This window comes from Coffea arabica, chromosome 2c (genome assembly GCF_036785885.1).
Source record: "Coffea arabica cultivar ET-39 chromosome 2c, Coffea Arabica ET-39 HiFi, whole genome shotgun sequence".
NCBI lineage: Eukaryota > Viridiplantae > Streptophyta > Magnoliopsida > Gentianales > Rubiaceae > Coffea > Coffea arabica.
In genome coordinates this window covers 37153528-37179238 of record NC_092312.1, presented here as the reverse complement: position 1 = coordinate 37179238, position 25711 = coordinate 37153528, and the positions used below count along the sequence as shown (strand labels likewise).

General features: G+C 37.4%; 1 non-coding gene across 1 annotated transcript; it reads left to right on the top strand.

Annotated features, from left to right (window-relative positions):
• Window positions 1-7938: 7938 nt before the first annotated feature.
• LOC140036077 (small nucleolar RNA R71) lies at window positions 7939-8045 on the top strand. Its single transcript, XR_011839962.1, has one exon. It is a non-coding gene; the product is annotated as a small nucleolar RNA R71 (small nucleolar RNA).
• The last annotated feature ends 17666 nt before the right edge of the window (window positions 8046-25711 follow it).

The window sequence follows — 25711 nt, the reverse complement described above, 5'->3', positions numbered from 1 at the left end:
TCATTTATTCCGAGTATTATTTTCTAGACCTATTGAACTTAATTACGTGGAGATATAGCTTCGTTATATTTTTAAAAGTGACTTGTTTCAAGAATTAATTTCCGGGAGCGCGTTTAGTAAAAATAGTGAATAGTGCTTGGAGATTTTATCCGCTTGAGAGTGCAATAAGCTTGGAATATTGGAGACTTGTACTATGGTCCTAAAATAGGTAATCTTATGAATAAATATTCAAGTGATAGTTAGTAGTGCAATCGTTATAAGAATTTTCCGAAAGTTTCGCGTTATAGCGTTAAATTTGGCGGTACGCGTTTTCACGCGCGCGAATTTATTTGGGAGACTTTAGACCCTTATTTCGGGACAATTAAGAGTGAATAATATTTACATGAATATATATGCCTTGGAGGTTTAGTGCACTAGTGAACCAAACGCGCGAAAAAAATCGAGCCGTAATCGTACCAAACGGCCCCTAATGAGAGTTGACTTTTGGGTGATTTTGCACCACACATTGCACCTTCTCTTGGAAGCTAACTTAGATCAAACACACTCTCTCTTCTCTCTCCTCATGGCCGGCCAAGACACTCTCTCTCTCTAACTTCTTGTTCAAAAAAATTCTGCACACTAATCTCACCCAAAACCACCCCAAATCACCTCCAAATTTAACCAAACTTGCACCACACCTAGCTTGACACTTGAGGAGCATTTTGAGCTGCAAAAGAGAGCTAAAACTCACGGTTTTTCTGGGGCAAAAAGGACCGAAATTCTGCTTGAACATCAACCCCAAAGTAAGTGATGATCTACCCTTGAAAACTTGAAGATTGGAAGCTATCTTGCCTTGTTAAGTTCATGCATGCATTTGGTTAGCTTTTGTATGGTGTAAAAATGTGATTGTGGGCTCTTGGAATTCCCACACTTGGGTTGTTGTTGCTGATGTGATGATTGATGGTGATTATATTGTTGGTTTAGTGGTTATAATGATGCATTAGTGGTGGGTAATTAGTAGGAACTTCATTGGGTGTAAGAGGCTAAAATTCCCGATTTTGCCCCTACCATGTTCGGCCATTTCCAGGCCAATTTTTAATGGTTTAATGGCTTGAATTGGATGTTTGTAGGATGTATTAGATGTGCGAAAAATTTCATTTAAAAATAATGAGGTTTGAATGGGCAAATGAATTTTTTTTAGAAACCAGCAAATCTGGAAAACTGATTCGCGTATGCTCTGACCAGCAGTAGTATTTTGGCTATAACTCTGTCCTCGGATGTCGAAATCATGTGCCGTCAGTGGCGTTTGAAACTAGACATTCCTAGCTTTAATTTGGTATATAATGCACATTCTGATTCTTTGTGAGCAAGCCGAACCAAATGTTTTAAGTTCGCTGTCCTGTTGCTCTGTTCATCTGGAATGAAGTGTTCAGGCAGCCACTTGATGCCCGATTTTGAACCAGATGGGTGCCGAATTTGGAAACGATTTCTTCTGTAATATTTTAGCCTTACGAATGTATTTTCCAACGGCGTAAGCCATGCTCGATTTCGAGCTATATTGACTGAGTTGTGACTGAAACAAGTGGACTGCTCTGTTTTGGAAAAACCCTAATGTTTCGACTGGTTTGGAACAAACTCATGGAGTGAACTTGTTAGTTGATGTTCTTGATATTAAACACTTACCAAAGGTATTATGGATGTTTCTTAGGCCTTTATTTCACAAATGAACCATGATTGGATAGTTTGCTTGATTAAACGTTTTGAAATGGGTAGTGAAAGTCTCAAGGCAGATTGCCTTAGGATTTTTCTTGAACTTTGGTTGGCTAATTAACTACCTTGCCGAAGGTATTTTTCCCCGAAATTCGATAGAGAGATACTTTCCATATAGTATTGAAATACTGCCAATTTTGGTACCAATTCAAGTTCGTTTCGATACCCAATTAAATTACTAAAGTTAGAGGTTCAAATCTGGAAAATTCTCATCCAGTCTTGAATTTGCTCAACTTTGAGCTACCGTATCTCGGTACTCGAAACTCCGATTCTTGATCCGCTTGTTTTGTTATACACCTCACTTGCAACACTAATTGAGCTGCAAATTTCAGAGGCTGGTTTGCAACGTGTGAATCGTACCGAATTTCCAAAGTTGGCCGAAATCCAACTTAATTCTGCCATGAAAACCAACCCTGCGTCTTCAAGCCCATTTTTGACCACTTTTCACTTTGATTCATGGAAAAGTGTCTTCTAGGAACTTATAGTACTCTCTAAGAGGTTTCCAACGGTATAAAGTTTTCCAATTCTCGACTTATACCGAGCGAGTTATGATTTTTCAAAGATTTATCGTAAAACTGAAAAATTTTCCAACTTCAAAGAAATAGAGTTTTTCAAGAACTCTTTATTCTTTTGATATTCTTAAACGTTTTGCTTACGATTTTCAAGATAAAAACTCAAATAATATTGTACATAATAAAAGGCAAGTTGAACCTCGATTTACGTGTAATTGAGGTTCCTTTTTGCAAAATAATTCTTAGATTGTACTAGTGTACAATCTTTCTTGATAAGTGGGTTAATTGTGTGATTATCCACTATTAAATTGCCAGGCGCGCAAGGAGACATTCAAGAGGATCTCACCGTGGACACTTGAACTTCCGGAAAATAATTCTTATTGAATTGCTCGGTGAGTGTCAAGTGTGTGAATTTTGACACTTGCTTATTTGTGGTATTTGTTGAAAGTTTTAAAAATAAGGGCGGGTGCGTACTTTATCGCACTCGTTCTAATTTCAAATAAATGAATGAAATGTATTGCATGAATGAATGAAATGCAATGTTATGTCATGAATGCTTATGTCGTTGGAGTGAACCTCCTCGACTTTCAAATGAATGGGGGACGCCCAAACTCATAGGCCGACCTTGAACTCGAGCCGGCAATGGGCTTGGTCGGGAACTTGGGCGAGCCATGAGATTATAAGCTCGACCTAATAAGAGGTCCTGCTTGGCATACTTGTAGAGTATCGCCTTATAATAGACTTGTGGGCCCTTGGGGTGTACGGTGGACGGAGGGAAGTAAGTGGTGATCTACGGAAATGGAAATACCGACCCGGTTGACAGGAGGGTCAATGCGGGAAGGTATACGAATGACATCGGCAGAGCGAGTGGAACTTAGCTCCTGAGAGCTACTATATCCTTGAATTGTTTCTGATTATTTTTCCTGCTCAAATGGTACTTTATTGAAATATCATGGTTTTATTTAATAAAGTTGAGATTGCTATTTGAACAATGTGCTTGCATGTGTGTCCTTGGCCTCACGAGCGTTTTGCTCACCCTGTAGATTTGTTTTCCTTAACAGGACTGGAAATGGAGTTAACGCGGAGAAATCTCCTTTTGGATATATTGTGTTTTAGGGTTTCAGGTGTATTTTAGCTTGACCCCTTTATGATAGTACTTTGGAAGTTTAATGTATCATTCGGATATCTGTGATGTATATCTTGAAATTTAAGTTGTATTATGAACGCACGACGTGCGGGTGGCAAGCTGATAGGTACCCCGTGATGTGACCCTGAGAACTGTCACAAAGCATGAACATTTCCGCACTATATGTATTCGTATTAATTTGATTTTGGTATCTAGTATCGCTTTAAGGTTGAACGTTTATTGCTTGAGTCCTAGCGAGAGCTAGGCAGGCGTTCCGCGGATACCCTTTGGTGCGCCTTAGGGAGAAGTGGGGCGTCACAGATACCACCTGTGACGACCCCACCTCCCCCTAAGGCGTACCAAAGGGTTCGGCGGGCCGCCTGCCCAGCTCTCGCCAGGACTCACTCACTCGTATCACATGCAAACATCCATAGACCATAAATAACGCCGCAATTCCAGCTTATAATTTACATTGATGCGAAATCAAGATACAAAACCTCAATATACCCAAACTGGTTCAAAGTATATACAATCCAGATACAAAACATTCTATTCGAGTGACAGCGCGAGTATAAGCCAAAATCAAACAACTAGTCTATGCTAGACTTTACGTATCTCACACCTCGCTCGTACCCCTGAAAGGAAAACAAATGGAGTGGAATGAGCTAAAAGCCCAGTGAGGTTCCAAATAACAAACTGACCATATTAAAAGTAGCAAAAGATAGCAAGCTTAACAAGTTCAGGAAGGTGAACACCAACACTTCAAGTAGCAAATTTCCAAATGAACTAGTGTAAAATGCTTTTGGTTTTCAAAAGAAACATCAATCCGATGAGCAATAATCATTTTCAAGTATAAGGATACGGAAGGCTCTCAGGAGCCAAATTCCCATTGCATCTCCAGAGCTTGATCAAGTAACAGTTGACACTCCGTCAACTTTCAAGTAAGTAACCAATCCAGTAGAACACCACTTAAACGACTCTCCGTCCACCGTTCAACCCCCAGCTGGGCCCAAAATCCTCAAGAACACGGGTGGTAATACTCGAGTATACCGATTAGTCGAGGAGATATCACTCCACTCGACAATACAAGAGACCCAGGGTTCGTTACCCAATCGACCAAGCCCTTGCCGGCTCGACTAGAGTAACTTGCCACAGGGTTTCTGGAATTCCAGGAAGTGCGCGCATCATAAACAAGTATATCAAGTCAATTGCAACAATAAACAAGTATATCACGTAAGGGCAAGTGCGATAAAGTACACTCTTGCCCTTACAATTCACGTATATAACATGTACTCATATTGGTCACGTATCAAGTTCAAGTATCTAGTGCAATTCGATATTTGAAAGCACTCACCAAAAGATATAATGCCTTTACTGGTCACTTTCAGGTTATACTCCGGGTTCGGAGTCCAAATCTGCGATAAAACTCAGTTTGAGAACTTTGAAACATGATTAAGATTCGAAACTTAGACGTTTCGTTCAATAAAATCAAGAAATTGAAATTCGCTCGGATAGTAGTCGTGAAACACTTGCTCGCTTTTTAAACGGTAAAACTTTGTAACATTTATACTTGAAAATGCCATGCGAGTCGAAAGCACAAGAGAAACATATTCCAAATAGTCATTATTTCATTTCTCAAGGGTACAAGCTCGGCCAAGTCCTTCCTTATATACCTCGGAACAAGAATACACAAGTACCCTAGATGGTTCAAGCAGTAATCACTCTTAACCCTTACTCAAGTTGCAAGTAGTTCTCTAGTTTTCGAGCGTAAATTTGGGCAGCATGCCCTTTGTGTTTACCTAATTTTCCAGCCATTTAGGCTTCATTATTTTTCTCAACCACAACCCAACCTCACATATGTCAACAATTCAAGCCAAGAGCCATTCCATAGGCTCACAATATCATAAAACAATATTCACAACAATTACAAGTGCAGAAATTCAACTTAGCACAAGACAGATTTGACGTACGAATGCGGAAATAACATATCTGAGGCTACGCTTATCGAATTGAGGCGTAACCTATGCCGTTTCGAAGCTAAAACACAGAGCTACAATGTTCATGAAGGTCACTTAGTCCAGTTTCTAATGTAACTTGGTCAAATTCTCAAATTACTAAACCAGAAATCAATTCGTCGGCGGTTTAAACGCATTACACTGTAATGGACATAACTCAGTGTACAAGAGTCCAATTCAGGTGTTCTTAGAGGAATTTTAAAGCTACTTCAGAACAATACAACTTTCATGTTTTGGCCCAGAGCTAAATCAGAATGGATCCTGGTCAAAAAACGTGATAAACTGGACTTACTGATGAAACGGACTGCTGAGGAAATATTTAAAACGGTAAGGGTATTTTGGACTTTTCGTGACCTACGTTGCTCCGATTGAGCTGAAATTTTATAGGCACCTACAAAATGCCATTCTCTACAACTTTTCTTCTTTGACTTAAGGCCAATTCTGCCTCTAACACACAGATACAAATTCGGACAGAAAGGGAGCAAGAATTTCCAGAAATCTGGAATTTGTAGTTTCAAGTGCAACTTTCCCCAATTTCTTGATCTAATCACTACCACAACACCTTATGAAACCTCAATTGCAACATATAAGCATCATACAACAATTTGGGCAGAATTTCCACAAGCCTTAGTTCATCAAATAAATTGGGGAAAAACCTCTAAAACATGCTAATCATCCATGATTCCACCACTATGATCAACTACTAAACTTAATTTAATAAAATTGAAAGCAAAACTTAGAGAGATAAGCTGTCTTACCTTGAATAGAGGTCACAAAGAGCAGCCCAAGCTTTCCTTTTTCCAAACTTTCACCACCAAACACTAGCTAACCACTCAAAAACAAGATTAATCGGTTTATTTTGTTAGATTTCTCACTTAGTTGCTAGATTGAAGATGAAATGAAGAAATCTCTCCCTTGTTCTTACTCTCTCTCTCTCTCGGCCCTTAGCAGAAAAAAATGAAGAAGATGGAGCTTGGTTTGGCTTATAAGGAAGTAAGAAGATTAGGACTAATGGTGTCCACAATTTTGACCAACACTTGGACTAATCTTGGCCACTAATTTTTCTCTTTCTTTCCCTTGCTTTTGAGCCACTAATTTTTGGCCAATAGGAGAGCTAAGAGGGGGAAGATATTTTGCTTCATTAATGATAAACTTGTATGGCAAGAAAGTGGTGATCAAGTAGTGCGTCCAATCGGTAGTGCACGGTACCCGTCGGTTCGCGCCGTTTTTCTTAAAAACACCCGTACTAGGGTTTTTACTTTCCATTCACTAACCTTATCTCATGGCTACTACTCATGTATTATTTCTCACTTAAAAGTCACTTTTAATCACCAATTTTGGTCCTTACTTTGTACCGAAAATTCATCCGGCCAAAAATCGCGAAAACCCTAATTTTGCTCAAATCTTGAAACCGAAGTGTAAAACCCTATTTCCAGGTTCATCTGCACTTATTGTTGAACAATTGGGTAGTAGGGCCTTAATAAATAATAATTTTTAAATAAAAGGAAATTTTTTAAGAAAACGTGAGGAATTTAAAATTTCAATAATTAACATTAGGATCTCTAGTAAAATATGAGAGATTTAAGAAACCGTTTAGTCACAAGTAAACTAGGGTTTTTGATTAAAACATTAGGGTTTCTAGTATTTTAAAACAAAATAAGGTTTTAAATCAAACCCTAAAGAAATACACTTTAATATTTTCTTCACAAACAATCTCCTAATATTCGGGATGTTACATAGCTTGGTCTAGTTTTTTTTGAATTTCTTTTTATTGTTCTCGAGCTAGTGCCTGGATAGGGTTGGATGTATTAAGAACTAAGAACTTTCATTTTATTTGGAATTGTACTACTTTTGAGATAGAAATGAATGTAAGTATATGTTCTAGTTTGGAATTTGTTATTTCACTTTTCCTTGAGGTTATATCTTATTTTGGTTTGAAGAGATCGAACGAGTCCTGGCGAGAACTGGGCAGGCGGTCCGGCGAACCCTTTGGTTCGTGTTAGGGGGAAGTGGGGCTGTCACAGTCTTGGTTGGAATCCCAGCGGATTAGTCGGCCTTTGTGGGTTGCCTTGATCTTGCCACCCAAAATTTGGATGATTTCTCCACTTCGGATTGTAGGTATTCAAGTATGGGTTTTTTTTTAGCATTCCTATTGTAATTATTGACAAACTGTACTTGCTTAAGATCAACACAATTATTATTATCATGTTCTCCTCCACATATGGAACAACAAGCTACTTGCACATTGGAAGAAGAACTTGGACCACATCCGGCTTATCTATTCAACACCTTTATCATATTACTCATTTGAGCACTAAGCATATTAATGGTGTCAATTTCAATCATACCTGCTTGTCGCCTTGGATTACCTCTTTAATTAGTCCATTGATAATTGTTTGCCGCCATTTCATCTATCAAATTTTGACCTTCTTGAGGTGACTTTGCCATCAAAGCTCCACCTGCGGCTGCATCAATAGTAGTTTTAGTAGAAAAGAATAAACCATTAGAAAAAGTTTGTACAATTAAACAATCGGGAAGTCTATGATGTGGACATTTCTGAAGCAAATCTCAAAATCTTTTCCATGCTTCATATAATAATTCACCCTCCAATTGACTAAAACTAGTAATATCCATTCTAAATTTAGCCGTTTTATCAGGTGAAAAGTATTTATTCAAAAACACCCTAGACAAATCATTCAAAGTAGTGAAAGTGTTAGGAGTATGAGAATGTAGCCAAATTTTAGCCAATTCATATCAACTTTTCAAACTTAATTTTATCCTAACAACCTTAGTTTTATAGAAAACTAAGTTTTATAACACCCTAGTTTTATAAGGCCTTAATAAGGTTTTAAATGGGAACGAACTTATTATCCTAACACCCTAGAATGTTGCAAATATCCATTGTCTACGTAGAGTCATTTCAATTTTAGGATCAAAAGGTGCTACTACTCGTAAAACCTGGTGCATACACTACAGTAAAAAATAAAGAGGTTATGTAGAATTATTTCACGAAACTACTTTGTTTGATAGGGTAAGGGTGTACTTTATCGCACTTGCCCAAATGTGACTTATTACTGTGCATTGGTTACAAATGGTTTGATATAGAAATATGTGCAGGACTTGAATACTGCCTGGGATCCTAACCCTATTGGTTAGTCAGTCGAATTGAACTAGTAAGTGCTTGGTCAAGGAGACTGGCGAACCATAAATACTGTTTATTGTTTATTGTGTAATCTTTTAGACATGGTCCACTGGATTCGGTATATTCGAGTATTATCACCGCTGTTATTTTGGAATTCGAGCTCGGTAGGGGGTTGATTGGAGGACGGAGATTGGAGTTAAGTGGTGATCTACTGGACTGGTTACTCTACTTGAGAGTTGACGGAGTGTCAACTACTACTTGGTGAAACTATGACAGAGTTAACTCACAAGAACTACTATATCCTTTTACCTGAAAATGTTGGATATCTAATGATTTGTTATTTGAAGTGTTATTGCCCACTTTTATGAACTCTTATGCTCGCTACTTTGATATTTCAAGTTTTATACAACGGTCAAATTGTTATTTGGGTCTGCATGATGTTTTGGAACCTCACTGATTGTTAGTTCACCCTATTAGTTTTGTTTTCCTTACAGGGGGTACGAGCGTGGGCGTAAGTGTGAGAACCCGTAAATTTTTCTTATTTTATATTATTTTATTTTATTTCCTCGCATGCATTTTTGTTCATCATACCCTATTATTTTGATTTTTTTTCAGAGATTTTATAAGTGAGTAGAGTTTTTAAATCATTTTCCTAGTATAAGTTAATCCATGTTAAATTTGAAGTGCGTTATGGACGTGGGACCCGCTAGTACGGTTAGTGTGATAAAAACTTTGACGATTAGTTGAAATTTTGCAAAGGAATATTATTTTACAAGGTGTTAGGAGATGATTAGAGGTTAGCTAGATAGATTAACTAGTGGGAGAAAGAAGATAAGGTTAAACCCTAAAAGGAGCCAAGTGTCACTACACTATTGGAAGATGGACTTTGACCAAGCTTATTTAACCTTCCTAAACTTCAATTTTGACAAAATTCCTTCCCTTTCTTGCCTTCCTTGGCCGAATCTCTTGAGGAGAAAAACAAGAGGAAAACCTTCAACTCCAACTCCATTTTCTTGCTCAATCTTGAGTTTCAACCAACCAAATCACAAACTACTCCAGAAAAGTTGTTTACTAAGGAGGATTAATGCTTGTAGTGGAGTGATTTTGGGAGGAAAGATACTAAGCTACCATTTTCTTGAGGTTCCAAGGTAATTTGCTAAGAAAATTCCTTTTTGCTTCTAATAGTTCCAAATTAGTGGTTTAAAGTTATAGTTTTGGTAGTTTTATGAGCATATTTCATAATTTGAAGTAGTATTATGAAAATTTCAGTTTGTTTGGTGAATATTCTGCCCTCATATGAAGCTTAATGATTAGCCATGGTTTGTTAGCTTTGTTATGTTATAAACTAGTGTATTATGTGCTAGATGGACTTGCCTAAAGAAATTTCTAGCCTTAGCTCCAATTTTCCAGCTTTAAGGATGAATCTGTTCTGTTCTGACCTGTTTAATTCGTCCATGTTAGAGGCCGAATCAGGCTTAAGTCGAAACATGAAAGCTGTAGAAAATGGTGTTAAAGCTGACTGCAAAATTTCAACTCAATCGGAGCACTGTAGCTTGCAAAATGACTGAAATACCCTTGACTGCCACAAGCCTTGTTTCACGGACTGTTTTCTGTTCTCTCTGAGATTTCGATTTTTTACCATGAAAATGCATGATTTGGCTTTGGAGGTCTTCATAAGAAATGTAGGTATATGTATTGGCTTCGAAACGCCATAAGATTCGTTTCAATCCGATAAGTGTAGCTTCAGTTGTAGTTATCATGCCGAAAGGTGTGTTTTATAGCTTATGATTTGTATGTGCAAATGTGGTTGAATTGAGATGGTATTGGTGTTGTTTATAGGGTGGAAAGTCAAGGGATTTAGGGGATATGCTATCTAATTTTTTTTCCGGATATTGGATTCCTTCAAGTTTGGTTTGATTTGGGGTATAAATGAAGGGTTTTTGGGTCGTTCAAGCCCTAGGTCCTGCCGTTACCTTTTCGTTCCCAAAATCATGCTTTTACACCATTGCATTTGTAGTTCATTTGGATAGGCATAAACTCGTAGTTGAGTTCCATTTGTGAATATCGTTCCCATAGGGACCATAATTGTTTTACTTTGATCGTTTATAGGACGTACCGGCGATCCAGGAAGCACTTCGAGAGGAAACGTTTGAATTTGTTTTACTTGAACTGGTGAGTGTACCACTCCCTTCAGTTGTTGCTTAACTTGGTTTCTGTTCATGCAATCTGTGATTTGAATGACTGTACTATCTGTTTATTCTGTCTGAGACGAGGGTGTATTTTATCACACTCGTTCTCTTGTCTGTATGCTCATTTACTGTGAAAATTTGAATCTGTTATCTATGCTTAATCTGCTGTCGTTTGGACGTTGCTCGACCTTTCAGTTACCTCTGAGCTCAAATCCTGTGGCAAGTAACTCGAGTCGAGTCGGCAAGGGCCTGGTCGATTAGATAACAAACCACGGTAGTCTGTTTTGAGGAAATCTTTAGGTATTGGAGACTCTGGATTTCCGATATACTCTAGCATTTTCACTTTTGTTTCTGTTGAGGTGTTCGGCCTCGATAAGGGGTATGTTTGGTGGACAAAATTTGGTGTAAAGTGGGGTCTACGAACATGTTTGTTCTATATACGTTGACGGAGAGTCAACGGGTTTGGATCAAGTACTGCAATGGAAATTTTGGCTCCTGAGAGTCACCTGTATCCTTTTCATTTGAGGCGTTTGTTCATTTCCTTATATGTTGGGTATATATGCCTTGAAAGTGAAATGCTATGATTCGTGACTACTTGTATTTGGTAACTCATTGAGCGTAAACTCACCCCTTCCCGTTATCTTTGTTTTTCCTTACAGTAAACAACACTTTTGAATCGTGATTTTGAAGAAAGGGTCGAGATATTGTAAACATTCTTTTGTTAAGCTCTTTTGTAATCAAAACCCTAAATTGTCTTTTAATCAGGTATCACGCTTTGATTTGTAAAGTTTTCAATGTATGTATTTAAGTGTTTAATCATGTAAATTAAGTGTATTCGTTTGAGATGGTACCTTTGGATTTGTTGAGTTGCTACTTGTAACCATTGGATGATCGAACGAGCGCGGCGTTTGAACAAGGAAGGAAATTTCTGGCGGGGACTGTTCATCAAATCCGGCCGTGTATCCGGCCAGCTCTTGGCCGGATTAGCAAGGGTTTTTGAAAAAAAATTTTGGGTTGCTCACTGCCTCGAATCCGGCCAGAAATCCGGTCTAAAATCCGGCCAGATCTTGGCTGGATTGTGATGTGTCCACTTCCATTTGCATTTTCATTTTCATTTTCGATCCGGTTAAGGCGTTTCTTCAAAGTACCCTTGTATCTTACGTGATATCTTACGTGTTAGAAATCATGTTTTTCAACGTAGTAGTCTTCGATTGATTGTTTTCTTGGGGTTCGATTGCGCACTATGTAGGGTTTTGTGATTTGACTCCGTAGTCCTGGCGAGAGTTAGGCAGGCGATCCGTCGAACCCTTTGGTTCGCCTTAGACGAAGGTGGGGCTGTCACAGGTGGTATCAGAGCTGCCTCGCGTGGTCTCTGTGCAGAGTGAGCTTGGGCCAAGTGGTGTTACGTCCCAGGATTTGTGGATGAGTGAAAAAGGTTAAGTGCTCTTTTGAGCTTAAGCTATGAAGCATGACATGTTCTAGGTTTTAAACCTTCCTCATGGTACCTGGAGACTATAGATATGTACGTCGGGTAGGAATCTTTATTATGGATGATTTACTCTTGGGATCGGCCGACTCGAGTGATGAATTATCTTATTGTAGATTCTTGTACTTGAGTACCAAATAGTGGAGAGTGCTAGAATGAGAGTCTGTATCTTGATTGCACTTGAGGTGAGTTTTCATGGCAAAAGGTACGGAAGATTCTAACATTTGACCTAGTAATTGGACTGATAGATGGGATTGGATCTAAGAGTGTTATCATGGACGAATCTAGTCATAGTCTGGCTGGGGTTTTTATAGAGGGTGCCCAGATTGTGGTATACGTCGAGAAATTCGCATCGAAGATCTATTTTCTTTCTCCTATGAACGTGAGAACTTGTAAGTGTTTATTTGATTTGAGATGGTTTGACTGCAACGATATAGGTATCTCTACCTCGCCTTGGATATCTGATACCCGTAGCTTGGTTCTCGATGAACTACCCTTGCTTATGCTTCCTTGATACCTATCCACTAATGTTAACGTATGGACTTGGTTTGATTATTATTGTACCGAGATCGAGAGTTTAGGGATTAGGCAGAAAGATTTTGAAAACAAGGATGGGGCATAAGGTGTGAAACTTTTGATATACGAAGTATGCTTTAAGGTTTTATTATGCACATAAGTGATATGTGTTATCGTATCTTAAGATATTGCCCTAATTATGTTCTACTTTCCTGTCTATTTTATTTGAGAATATCTAAGTTTGATCTTTCGTGGTTGGATTGGGAGCAAAGGAACTTAACAGTTATATGGTTGGATTGCCACTTATACTTAGTTACTTATTATGATCCATTGATTTGCCTGGCAGGCTATCGCTTGAGTTCCAACGAATCTGTGAAATGTCATACTTGGTTGGTATGTATAAGGAAATCGAGATTCTTCGAAATGAAATAGAGGTTCAAAAGAGATTAGTCGAGTACTGGGAAGAGCGATGGAAACATGAATACTCTGAAAAAATTGAGCTATTGCACGAGAACATAGAACTGAAAAGGCTATGCGAAGGGAAAACTTTTACGGAAGTTTCAGAGAAAGCCCAAAGGATAGAAATTTCAAGTGCACGGGGTAAAGGCCCTCCATGCCAAGAAAAGGGGTGCACCTAGTGAAATTCAAAGGCAAGAACAAGGTGATCGAGATAGACCACTCTTTAAGGTGGGTCGAGGAGCTAGTGGTATGAGAATTTTGGCGTCACCTAAAAAAGATAGTCCGAGTGGGGCCCCAGATGGAGGAGGACAACTGAGAGGTGCCTCACAAGGAGATCAAACCTCAATTCCTCATCTACCTTGTGGCTATTGTGGAAAAATCAACCATATTGAGGAGAATTGTTGGAAAAAAAAAGGGGAAAATACCTGAGCTGTGGGGGCGCCGATCACCGGATTGCTAACTGCCCAGTTCTTCTACGTGAAGGGAAAGGGATCCAGCAGCCAATCAACACTAACTCTGGACAGACAAAGGGGAAAGGGACTAGATCGAAAGTACCGGCTCGGATGTATTCCCTAGAGCAACTTCAGGTCCCTGACCCGTCTGAGATCGAAGAAGGTATGACTCCTGACTCGTCTGATAGATCCTGATGGTAGGAAATTCCGAGAACGAAATTTCTTTTAGGGAAAAAGAGTGTGAGGACCCGCAAATTTTTCTTATTTTATATTATTTTATTTTATTTCCTCGCATGCATTTTTCTTCACCATACCCTATTATTTTGATTTTTTTCAGAGATTTTATAAGTGAGTAGAGTTTTTAAATTATTTTCCTAGTATAAGTTAGTCCATATTAAATTTGAAGTACGTTATGGATGTGGGACCTACTAGTGCGGTTAGTGTGATAAAAACTTTGATGATTAGTTGAAATTTTGGAAAGGAATATTATTTTACAAGGTGTTAGGAGATGATTAGAGGTTAGCTAGATAGATTAACCATTGGGAGAAAGAAGATAAACTTAAACCCTAAAAGGAGCCAAGTGTCACTACACTATTGGAAGATGGACTTTGACCAAGCTTATTTAACTTTCCTAAACTTCAATTTTGACCAAAATTCCTTCCCTTTCTTGTCTTCCTTGGCCGAATTCCTTGAGGAGAAAAACAAGAGGAAAACCTTCAACTCCAACTCAATTTTCTTGCTCAATCTTGAGTTTCAACCAACCAAATCACAAACTACTCCATAAAAGTTGTTTACTAAGGAGGATTAAAGCTTGTAGTGGAGTGATTTTGGGAGGAAAGATACTAAGCTACCATTTTCTTGAGGTTCCAAGGTAATTTACTAAGAAATTTCCTCTTTGCTTCTAATAGTTGCAAATTAGTGGTTTAAAGTTGTAGTTTTGGTAGTTTTATGAGCATATTTCATAATTTGAAGTAGTATTATGGAATTTTCAGTTTTTTAGGTGAATATTCTGCCCTCATATGAAGCTTAATAATTAGCCATGGTTTGCTAGTTTTGTTATGTTATAAACTAGTGTATTATGTGCTAGATGGACTTGCTTAAAGAAATTTCTAGCCTTAGCTCCAATTTTCTAGCTTTAAGGATGAATTTGTTCTGTTCTGACCTGTTTAATTTGTCCATGTTAGAGGCCGAATCAGACTTAGGTTGAAACATGAAAGTTGTAGAAAATGGTGTTATCTAGCTTCCTACAAAATTTCAACTCAATCAAAGCATTGTAGCTTGTAAAATGACCGAAATACCCTTGACTGCCACAAGCCTTGTTTCACAAACAGTTTTCTATTCTTTCTGAGATTTCGATTTTTGACCATGAAAATGCATGATTTGGCTTTGGAGGTCTTCATAAGAAATGTAGGTATATGTATTGGCTTCGAAATGTCATAAGATTCGTTTCAATCCGATAAGTGTAGCTTCAATTGTGGTTATCATGCCGAAAGGTGTGTTTTATAGCCTATGATTTGTATGTGCAAATGTGGTTGAATTGAGATGGTATTGGTGTTGTTTATAGGGTGGAAAGTCAAGGAATTTAGGGGACATGTTGTCCAATTTTTTTTTGCAGATATTGGATTCCTTTGAGTTTGATTTGATTTGGGGTATAAGTGAAGGGCTTTTGGGTCGTTCAAACCCTAGGTCCTGCCATTACCTTTTCGTTCCCAAAATCACGCTTTTACACCCTTGCATTCATAGTTCATTTGGATAGGCATACAACTCGTAGTTGAGTTCCATTTGTGAATATTGTTCCCATAGGAACCATAATTGTTTTACTTTGATCGTTTATAGGACGTACCGGTAATCCAGGAAACACTTTGAGAGGAAACATTTGAATTTGTTTTACTTGAACTGGTGAGTGTACCACTCCATTCAGTTGTTGCTTAACTTGGTTTCTGTTCATGCAATCTGTGATTTGAATGACTGTACTATCTGTTTATTCTGTCTGAGACGAGGGTGTATTTTATCACACTCGTTCTCTTGTCTGTATGCCCATTTACTGTGAAAATTTGAATATGTTATTTGTGCTTAATCTGTTGTCATTTGGACGTTGCACTTAACGACCTTTCTGTTACCTCTGAGCTCAAATCCTGTGGCAAGTTATTCTAGTCGAACCGGCAAGAGCCTAGTCGATTAGATAACGAACCACGGTAGTTTGTTTCTAGAAAATCTTTAGGTATTGGAGACTCTGAATTTTCGGTATACTCGAGTATTACCACTTCTGTTTCTGTTGAGGTGTTCAGGCCTGGTAAGGGGTATGTTTGGTGCACGGAATTTGGTGTAAAGTGGGGTCTACGGACATGTTTGTTCTATATACGTTGACGGAGAGTCAATGGGTTTGGATCAAATACTACAATGGGAATTTTGGCTCCTGAGAGCCACCTGTATCCTTTTCATTTGAGGTGTTTGTTCATTTTCTTATATGTTGGGCATATATGCCTTAAAAGTGAAATGCTATGATTCGTGACTACTTGTATTTGGTATCTCATTGAGCGTAATCTCACCGCCTTCCCGTTATCTTTGTTTTTCCTTACAGGGAACAACACTTTTGAATCGTGATTTTGAAGAAAGGGTCAAGCTAGTGTAAACATTCTTTTGTTAAGCTCTTTTGTAATCAAAATCGTGAGAACCCTCACTTTAGACCATAATTTTCCTTAACTACATGCATTATTCTAAGATCTAGACCACTTATTATATGCCATTGTATTATATTCCCTAGGTGTTACAACATTTCCCATGCATTACATTTCATTTCCTTTTACTCGAAGTAAAACATTTTCTTGAGTTGGTTTTAAATAATTCACCACTTACATTTTACCAAGTGGTAATTATATGTGGTAGGGACTTTATATGAGAGATTAGATGTGCTAAATAGGTATTGGTACATTTGGAAGGGTTGAAATATCATTAGTCAAAGGATTAAGAGAAGTTATGGACAAGAAATGGGTTATGTGGCAAAACCCTAGCCAAGTATTTTGTTTGACCAAAGATTAGAAGATAATTTAAATTAGCCTTAGCCATTTTTTTTCTCCTTATGGCTGGCCCTCTTGAAGTTTAGAGAGGAAGAGAGAAACTCCATTCTTCCTTGCTTTCTAACCCTAGTAGATCAAGAGCAAAAACCAGAAGAGAAAGATCTTGAGTTAGTTGAGAAACTTTCTTCCAATCCTAGTGGTTGTTCCAAGCTTGAAGCTTTCATTTTGGTGGATTGTTTTGGTAACTTAAGCAACTTGAAAGAGAGGTAAATGACCTTTAAATTAGGGTGTTATGATGTTATATCATCTACTTTAAGTTTTAAAGGTAAACTACAAGTTGTTTTGGTTGAAATTTGGGGTTAATCTCTTGAATTAAACAAGTAGTAGTTAAGCTAGTTAGTATGCCTACCATGTGTTTGATGAAATGTTTAAACTTTGTTCATGGTTGTTTATAAAGTATTAATATGTTTTAAACCTCTTTTGAGTTAGATCTAATACTTGTTATGTTGTTCAAGTGAAAATCATGAAAGGATGAAAGTTAGATGAACATGTAAACTTGTGGACTGATTTCCTTGCCTTGGCTGACCGGTATTGGAAGAAGGAGTTTCCCTTCAATTTTTGTGGTTCAAATGTACCCTATTCAAGCCTAATAAACATGGCTAGACATTGGTTAAGATCATGGGTGAGTTGAAATGAAATTTGAGCAAGTAAAGTGGTGGTTTGGTCTATAGTGGACTGGTTTGGTTTTTCTTGATGGCTAGGCTGCTATAGTTTTTCTCAATCATGTTTATGTGTTACTTTTTGAACTCCAAAGGTCCTAGGTGACTTGAATCCTTGTACATGAACATTTGACAACTGATTTGGGTGAATTTGAATCAAAACAAATGAAGATAGCACCAATAACTAATGTAGTTTTGCTTGAGGTTGGGGCTGATCCAGGGTTGGAAGATCAGCCAACTTGTCTGAGCTACTGGTACTGTTAGGAGATGAACTAGAGTGTGTAATTGGTACCGTTGGAAAGCCCTTTAAGTCTAGTTTCCAACACCGCTGGCAAAACCTAATTCCAACCTTCCTACAGTGAGATATGACCATTTTTCCAAGACTACGCGGGCGCGACTGTTCTACCCGCGAAGAACATTTTTAACTTGAATGAAACTTTTCTTTTGGCCAACTTTCTTGCACTTGTTAAACTTGTTTTCTCATGAAATTTTATTGCATTTTGGGATAAATTTACATGATGAATTGTATGGTTTTAACCACTTACTTGGTCTCTTAATGAGCCTACATTTGAGTTGAAAATAAACCTCAAATGTTAACGATTTCACTCGTTGCCCTAGGATTGGGAAACGAAGATGGTCGTAACCAAGACACTTAATGTTTGAACTCCACATTGCTTGACAGGTGAGTGTTCCAAGTACATGAAAATATTTACGTGGAATGTCTCCTTGGTTGAATAACATGCTTACTTGGTTACAGTAACTGCTTTTGAATTGATAACCTTTGGGACGAGAATGTACTTTATCATACACGATCCTTTGTAGTTCACTTCGCGATATTGATATGAGATGAAATGCTTTGCTTGCACTTGACTTGTTGGTCACTCGGGTGGTTATCCCATCGACTTACGTGTTACATGCTCATTATTGTTAGACAATGCTAGGTACTTCATTTCTTGCCTCATAGACAAGTGTGTACTTTATCGCACTTGATTTCGCTCGACTAAACTTTGATATTTTGTTAAAATATGTACTAGCCATTTTGTTATAACTGATATGTGACCGGATTTACTAAAGAGATTTCTAATTTTCTCCAGTTCTTCTTATTTGATCAAGTTTCGTAACCATCCGATTTTCAACTGTTTGGACTTAAAATACTTGAATTGCTTAAAACATGATATACTGAACTTAATTGTGACTTGAACCTATTTAGGTGAGTGTGCTCTTATGTGCACTCAATTGACCCGACTTGACTAAACACTTGATATCTCCTTCACGCATGAACAAGTAACTTGATTTGTATATTGACTAGAGATATTTGGAACACTTGAGAATATGAATTACTGGACATTACTTGTGACTTGATTCTGGCAAGGCGAGTGTGTCATTATCATACTTGGCTTTCCTTTCTTGAATGATCTTATACTCACTTGAACTTGATTGACCTGTACTTGTGTTTGTACTTGTATTTGACTTGCAAGTGCTAAGCGGCCGTATGTACCACACTCCATCTGAGTGGGAGGTACCTCTCATCCTGTCTCAGTACTTTTATCCCTATTAAGTCGATTGGAGAGTTATCTCATCGATACTAGGGCTGAGCGATCGCATGTACCACACTCCATCCGAGTGGGAGGTACCTCTCATCCCGTCTGTATATCTCAGTCCATAACTTTTGATAATTACAAAATAATTGGATGTTACTAATAATCTTTAAAGAGATTGTTTCAGGAATTGGAACAAAAACAAGGTCAAAGACTTGAAGCCAAAACAGGATCAAAGATTGACAAATTGCTGAAATAGCTGTCGGACGCACAAAAGGACCATATCGGACGGCCGACAACCATCGAGTAACTTCGGACGCATGAAGAACTCACACTCGGACGTCCGAAGATAATAAGCCAAGTTTTCTATGATCACTGACCTCGATCGGACACACAATACCTCAGTACCGGACGTTCAATAAATGTTGCGGTACTTCGGACACAATACACTGAGAGTATCGGACGTCCGAAAGAAATGAAGGACTTGCAAGTTTACATTTGGATGCATATTGTGGAAGGACCGGACGTCCTAAGAATCTCAACAAAATGTCTTGAACTCATTGTCTTCGTTCGGACGCAGAAAATCAGAGTACCGGACGTCCGACATCACCAACAGCTAGTTGACCTTCAGCTGCTTTCTAGCCATTGACAGCATTAATTGAAGAATTTTTTGGTCTCCTATAAATAGAGAATAGTCAACTGCTTCAATTTAATTTTACACATTAAGTCTACATAAGATCTTGAGTGATTCAAGTGTAAGAATACTCCAAAAAGAAGATTTGTACTCTTAGTTGTGTAATCTTCTTTTAACTTTTCAAGTGTGATTCAGTTTTTTTCAATAGTGTAGCTTTGTGAGGGTTATCCGAGTGATTGTAAAACTTCCTTGCTTGATCGAGTGAGACTTGAGGCAAGGAGGAAGTGATCCTTCCTTTGTACACAAGAGATTGGTTGTAAGTTGATCCACTTGAAGAAACTTGGTATATAAAGTGGTATTCAAACTTAAGTCAAGTTTGAAACTTGGTCTGCCATTCTATCCCTTTACTTACTGTCTTGCAATATATATTGTTTATTTCTTCTACTCACAAATTACTTGTGCTAGTCCATTAATTATTTCTTTGTGAGGTCCTTTAGAAAAAAAAAGCAAGTTCTAGAAAAAGTGACTCATATCTTGGCTAGTTTTTTAGATAAACTAATTCACCCACTCTTAGGTTATCTTCGATCCTTACAATTGATATCAGAGTTTGGTCTCCTAGAGATTAAGCTCAATCGGTTTAAGAGTAAAAATGACAACCAACAGTGCTATGTTCTTTGAGGGACAATCTGTCACTAGACCTCCAATATTCAATAGGTCAAACTATGTGAGTTGGAAGGAGAGGATGATCATTTTCTTACAATCTATTGATATTGAGTTATAGTTTATTGTTAATGAGGGTCCATATGATGCTTCTATTATTGATGATAATACTCATAGGCCGAGACCAAAAACAAGAAGTGAGTTGACTACTGAATATAGAACTCATCTTACTCCAAATACCAAGATTATGAATGTATTATATAGTGCTCTAGATTCAAATGAGTCCATTAGAGTCAAAAACTGCAGATCTGCAAAAGAAATTTGGGACAAACTTAGAAAAATTCATGAAGGAAGCGAGAATGTGAGAGAACAAAAGAAATCCATCCTAGTCACTAAGTATGAATTCTTTATGATGGAACCTCATGAAAATATTGACAAGATGTACTGCACATTCAATAATCTTATCAAAGATTTAGAAGTGCTTGAGAAGAACTACTCTCTAAGTGAGAAAAACAGAAAAATTTTGAATGCCTTATCAAAGGATTGGGAGAATAAAGTGACTGCCATAGAGGAAGTTAAAGATCTAAATATCCTACCTATTGAATCTTTTATTAACTCTCTAACCTCTTATGAGCTGAAACTCAAATCCAAGGTGCAGGAAGAAGAAGACACAAAGATGAGGAGGAGTATTGCTTTGAAAGTTTCACAAGATGAAGAGGATACAGCCTTCCTGGATGGAGAAGACATGGAAGGTGATGACAGTGACATTGCACTCCTCACAAGAGACTTCAAAAGAATACTCAACAAGAGGAGATTCAGAAAAGGTGGTCCGAGCAATTCCTTCCCGAATCAGTCCAACAACTTGAGAAATAAAGGGAAACTAGAGTTTAACAAAAAACAAACTGATAAGTGTTTTGAATATGGCCAACTTGGACACTATGCAAATGAGTGTCAAATAAAAAAGAAGAAGGAGAGCAAGGTTGAACGAAAACCAAGGTTCAACAATTTTCAGATCACCTGGAACGACTGCAATTCAAAAGGTGAAGTCAAAGAAGAAGAGGAATTTGCCCAAGTGGCCTTCATGGCCATTGGTGATGAAGAGGTAACTACGGGTAACTCTCTAACTGATAGTGACAGTGAATCTGATGATGATGTTAATTCGTTTTTAGAAAAAATACACAACAGTTTGAAAGAATCCTATGTCAGAAACAAGGAACTAAAACAGAAGATTAGCTTTTTAATTAAAGAAAATGTAAATCTTTATCGACAAAACAAACACTTGAACAATGAAAATAAGAATCTGAAAAGGATTGAATTAGATTTGCATGGTAAACTCGACAGAAAAATAAATTTCTGTGATATACTCAAAAATAAACAAAATTATTTGAAAAGAATAATGAATGATCTTGGCCAGTGGATTCAACATCAGAAACAGAATTACTTTCAAAGGAATGTTAAAAAATCAATTTAGCACTCATCAGAATAAGTTAAATTATCATGCAAATGATTTTACCATCTATACGAGAAGTCAAGTCAGTTTTGTTAAACCTGTTCATTTGAATGATCCATCAATTATGTGCAGCTTTTGTTGTCAATTTGGTCACATGAATAGCAACTGTCATGTTAAGAAAAACATGAGAAATGGTATGAGTTGCATGTGGATGGTTAGACATAATGCTAATTCTCAAGGATCCAAAAAGTAATGGGTACCAAATATTATCTTGTGGACTTTTATGTAGGCGAACTTGGTAAACATTGTTAAAGAATCAAAATGGTTCATTGATAGTGGATGCTCAAGACATATGACCGGTGATGCATCACAGTTCATCAAGCTCAAGCCAAAAGCAAGTGGAAAGGTAGCTTTTGGAGATGATAATAAAGCCAAAACTGTTGAAATTAGTAATGTTGGTAAGAATGGTCAAACTTTGTTCATAATGTCCTTTTAGTTGACAACCCGAGCTATAACTTGCTAAGTGTTAGTCAATTATGTGATAGGAACCAGTTTGTGTTATTTAAAAAACATGAATGCCTTGTTCTTGACTCAAAATTCAACATTATTTTCAAAGAAAAAAGAGTTAATGACATTTATGTAGTTATTCTTGAAAAAGTTGATTCTTCCAGCCTTAGTTGTCTCAAAGTAGCAAACGAGGATCCCTGGTTGTGGCACAGAAGGCTTTGTCATTTCAATATGGATTTGCTAAAAGAGATTTCCAGAAAGGAACTGGTTAGAGGGCTTCCAAAACTCAACTTTAGTAAAGACCGTATCTGTGATGCTTGCCAATTTGAAAAACAAGTGAAGGTATCTTTTAAATCCAAAAAATGTGTTTCTACTATAAAGCGTTTAGAACTCTTACATCTAGATTTTTTTGGTCCTACTCAAACCACAAGCCTAGGTGGTAAAAGATTTTGTTTTGTTGTTGTTGATGACTATTCTAAATACACTTGGGTGATGTTTCTTGCACATAAAGATGATGCTTTCAAAAACTTTGTGTCTCTGTTTGCTAAGGTTCAGAATCTGATTGGTTTGAAAATCATAAAAATTCGAAGTGACAACGGCACAGAATTTCATTTTTGTGGCTTTCCAGAATTTTGTGACAACAATGGCATTACACATGAGTTTTCTATTGCTAGAGTTCGCCAGCAAAATGGAGTGGTTGAAAGGAAAAATAGAATTCTTCAAGAGACTGTTAGAACCATGCTTAGTGAATGCAATTTACCAAAGTACTTTTGGGCTGAAACTATAAACACTGCCTGCTATACCATGAACAGAGTTCTTTTAAGACCAATCTTGAACAAACTTCGTATAAGCTGTTGTTTGATAAAAAGCCTGTCGTTGGTTATTTTAAAGTCTTTGGTTGCAAATGCTTCATTCTAAACATCAAGGAGTATCTTGGTAAGTTTGATAAAAAATTTGATGAGGGGATCTTCTTGGGATATTGTGAAAATAAGAGAGGCTTTAGAGTTTATAATCGTAGAAATCTGGTTATAGAGGAAGCTATACATATCACTTTCGATGAATCTAATGGTGACATTTCCATGAGTTGTGGTGAAAATGATGATGCAGGTGTTCTAGAAGAACTAAAGAAGCTAACAATCAGTAACCAAGGCACAACTTCATTAGAAAATGATTCAAAGGAAGATGAAAATCAAGACAGTCCTGCTAGGGTAGACAATGACAGTGACACTAGCATTCCTAATGATCTTCCAAGAGTCTGAAAATTTGTCCAAAACTATTAGAAGGAACTTATCATTGGTGATCCATCCGAAAAGGTCAGAACACGTTCCTCTTCTAAACAACTAATAGATAACTTTGCATTAGTCTCACATTTTGAGCTCAAAAATGTTGTTGATGCATTGAAAGATGAGATCTGGATTTTAACCATAGAAGAGGAGTTAAATCAATTTGAAAGAAACAAGATTTGGACATTAGTTGCTAGACTATAAGATTATCCTATCATTGGCACTAAGTGAGTTTTTAGAACAAAATGAATGACAAAGGTAAAGTAGTTAGAAATAAGGCCAGATTGGTAGTTAAGGGATATACTCAAGAAGAAGGAATAGATTTTGATGAATCATTTGCACCTGTAGCTAGGTTAGAATCTATTAGAATATTTTTGGTTTTTGCATGTTTCAAGAATTTTAAATTATTTCAAATGGATGTTAAAAGTGCTTTCTTAAATGGCTTTATAGATCAAGAAATTTATGTTGATCAACCTCCTGGTTTTGAAAATGAAATTTATCCAAATCATGTTTTTAAACTCTCAAAAGCCATATATGGATTAAAACAAGTTCCAAGAGCAGGATATGAACGTTTGAGTGATTTTTTGATTAAAAATGGCTTCAAAAGAGGTATAGTAGATACTACTCTTTTCACTAAACAAAGTTCACGTGATCTTCTAATTGTACAAATATATGTAGATGATATTATATTTGGTGCTAGTAATGAAAGCTTGTGCAAGGACTTTTCCAAAATCATGCAAATCAAGTTTGAAATGAGCATGATGGGAGAATTAAATTTCTTCCTTGGACTCCAAGTGACACAAACCCAAGATGGAACATTCATTAATCAAACCAAATACACCAAGGAACTGCTAAAAAGATTTGGCATAGAGGATCCAAAGAAAGTTGAAACACCCATGTGCACATCTACCAAGTTTGACAAAGATGAAGAAGGTACAAAAGTTGATGAAAAGAAGTATAGAGGTATGATTGGTAGCTTGCTTTACTTAACAGCTAGTAGGCCTGATATCATGTTTGCTGTGTACTTGTATGCTCATTTTCAGTTTTGTCCAAAGGAATTACATTTAAATGCGGTAAAAAGAATCTTTAGATACTTAAAAGAAACCTTGAATTTTGGCCATTGGTATTCTAAGCGTCATGAACTTCCGTTGTGTGGATTCTCTGATGCTGATTTTGGTGGCTGTAGAGTAGATAGAAAAAGTACAACTGGTGTATGTAACCTCCTTGGAAATTGCTTAGTATCCTGGTTCAGCAAGAAACAGAATGCTATTTCATTGTCTACAACCGAAGCAGAATATGTTGCTGCTGGTGCTTGCTGTACTCAATTGTTGTGGATGAAAAACACATTGAATGATTTTGGTTTAGTGTATAATTGTGTGCCTATGTTTTGTGACAACACAAGTGCCATCAATTTAACAAAAAATCCCATTCAACATTCTAGGACCAAACACATAGACATTAAGCATCCCACAAGGGTGAAATTTGTATTCAATATGTTTATTATAAATATCAAATTACCGATATCCTCACCAAAGCCCTTCCACTGGATCAATTTGTGTATCTGAGAACAAAACTGGGCGTTTCAGAAAAAATTCTCTAAGTTTCTCTTTGGTCACTCTTTATCGGACGCCCGATGGATTAGAACGGACGTCCGATAGTGTTCTTCATCCTTTTTTCAGAAAAATTCGAGTTCGGATGGTTGCATCGGACGTGTCACTTCGTTCAGCCATCCAACACTCAAAAATTGCTTCATATAAGGAAGTCACCTACCTCATTAAATTCATTTACTCTCTTAGTCTCGGACGCAATCCTTCAGTTTTCTCTCAAAATTCAAATTTCAAATTACTCTCTCCTCTAATCAAATTCCAAGAAATTAATTCAATTGACACCATTACACTTATATTGTGGCGACCCCACTTTCCCCTAAGGCGAACCAGAGGGTTGGCGGGCCGTCTGCCTAGCTCTCGCCAGGACTCACGCAAGCAAGCTAGCAAAAATCCTTCCGAAGTATAACCTAATCTATTACAACATCGTTTCCCTCCAAATAAGCCGGTTTCTAGAATCACATTAACTTCAGAGATAACAGTACCTTAAGATAGCCAACGTCGATTCTTAAAATACCTTCCCGAATACAACTCAAGAAACAAAACATCAATTCAAATACATCCTTACAAGCCAAGTAACAAATTCATACAAGCCACATACAAATCCAGGGTTTACACTTTTCCAGCTTCAAATGGCAACCTAAGGTAAAACT